This window comes from Aplysia californica, unplaced genomic scaffold (genome assembly GCF_000002075.1).
Source record: "Aplysia californica isolate F4 #8 unplaced genomic scaffold, AplCal3.0 scaffold01032, whole genome shotgun sequence".
NCBI lineage: Eukaryota > Metazoa > Mollusca > Gastropoda > Aplysiida > Aplysiidae > Aplysia > Aplysia californica.
In genome coordinates, this window is record NW_004798302.1 from 12165 (window position 1) to 13851 (window position 1687).

At 39.1% G+C, this 1687-nt stretch overlaps 1 non-coding gene across 1 annotated transcript; it reads right to left on the reverse strand.

The window, feature by feature from the left end:
• Window positions 1–482: 482 nt before the first annotated feature.
• On the reverse strand, window positions 483–555 carry TRNAV-AAC. The gene has a single exon. It is a non-coding gene; the product is annotated as a tRNA-Val (tRNA).
• Window positions 556–1687: the final 1132 nt, after the last annotated feature.

Here is a 1687-nt window from a genome sequence, read left to right on the forward strand (position 1 = left end):
TGTTCACAGACAAGGACTGAAGAAATTCCTTCTTTACGAAATAACCATGTGGCCTCTGTCTGTGACCTTTGACGGTGACCTTGTATAGAGTGATGCTGTTCATGTCCCCAAAGAAGACCAGGACGGGAGAAGCGTAACATCCACAGACACAACTCTTTCATCTTACTTTCTAGCACAGACTCGTAGCAAGTCTCTTTAACTGAAGACAACATTGCTTAATATTTCTTTTTGCGTTGTGGTTGACAATTGCAATGATTCCATTGTTTAATCTTTAAAACCCAAGAAATGTTTTATAATTTTTTTAAAAGAAAGAAAGAAAAATTGAAATTACAAATTTTTAAGTGAACCCCCGCCCCAACCCCACTTGGGTCATACATTTTAAGTGTTATATTATTATAAAATTATCCCGTTGAAATGTTAACCAAAATAAAAGAAAAAAATGTAAATGATTGGCAAAAAAAAAAAGAAAAAGAAAAAAAAAGTGTTTCCGCTGGGGCTCGAACCCAGGACCTTCCGCGTGTTAGGCGGATGTGATAACCACTACACTACGGAAACAGCTGAGAGCCAAGGCGCGGCGAGTTTCCAGTAGAGCCGACGTAAATCAGCGCTTACTTTCTCAGTGTGCAGCGTGCAGTGTGTACGAACGGTCACCCTTGCAGAATTTAATTGTGCTGCATCATGGTAAAATCAGGCCCTCGCCAAAATAGTGAAATCGTCGTTTTTCCTCTCAGTTTAGCAACTTTTTTCCATTTTATTATTTCCTTCTTTTCCTAAAAACCTGTTACGTCTCTTCAAAACATAATAATATTATTATGATTATTTATGTTCTGAGAAAAGTTGAAATCAAAGAAACAAAGCTTGTAAATAATGTACAGTTTCCATCAGACCGAAGGGCTAGAACCCAAATGGCCGCTGGATCGGAGGAGTAAAGTAAAAGTAAAGTATAGGCAGTTTCCAAAAACACGCAAACTTTAGAAGACAGCAAACTGTAGCTGCTCTTTTTCCGCTTATCTCGCCATTAACTGTCACCAGGCTACCCGTATACTCCTTCAATTAAAAATATCTCGACTTCTATTTAAACGGTAATGTTTTTCATCCAAATCAGGCAAATGAAAAAGTTCTAAGATCATAATATAACCATAATATTATGCTCGAAACATTGACGAGCGACTGTTTCCAATCTGTTCCGACACAATTGAATATTTTTGGTTTCGTTTCTCGCCAATTCTAGGAATACATTAACTGTCTTTAGCGGCCAATGTCAGTGCGGATTGGAAATGTGGCAGAGAGCCCGAAGAATTCGAAACAGTGTGCTTTTCTGTGCGGGTTGATCTGTTCTGTTGTTAGTCGGTTTTCTATTGCTTTTCCTCTGGGACTCCCCTCCCCTCCCCCTTATCCTCCCCCTTATCCTCCCCCTTTATCCTCCCCCCAACCAACTATATTTTCCTTTTCTTTTTTTCTTTCTTTCGTTCTTTCTTTCTTTCTTTCGTTCTGTCTTTCTTTCTTTCTTTCCCATTTTCTTTCTTTCTCTCTTTCTTTCTCTGAATGACGTATATCATTCTTTACGTAAATTAAATTAAGCTCTGGAAGACTTGGATGCTTGCGTTCTCTCTCTCTCTCTCTCTCTCTCTCTCTCTCTCTCTCTCTCTCTCTCTCTCTCTCTCTCTCTCTCTCTCTCTCTCTCGCA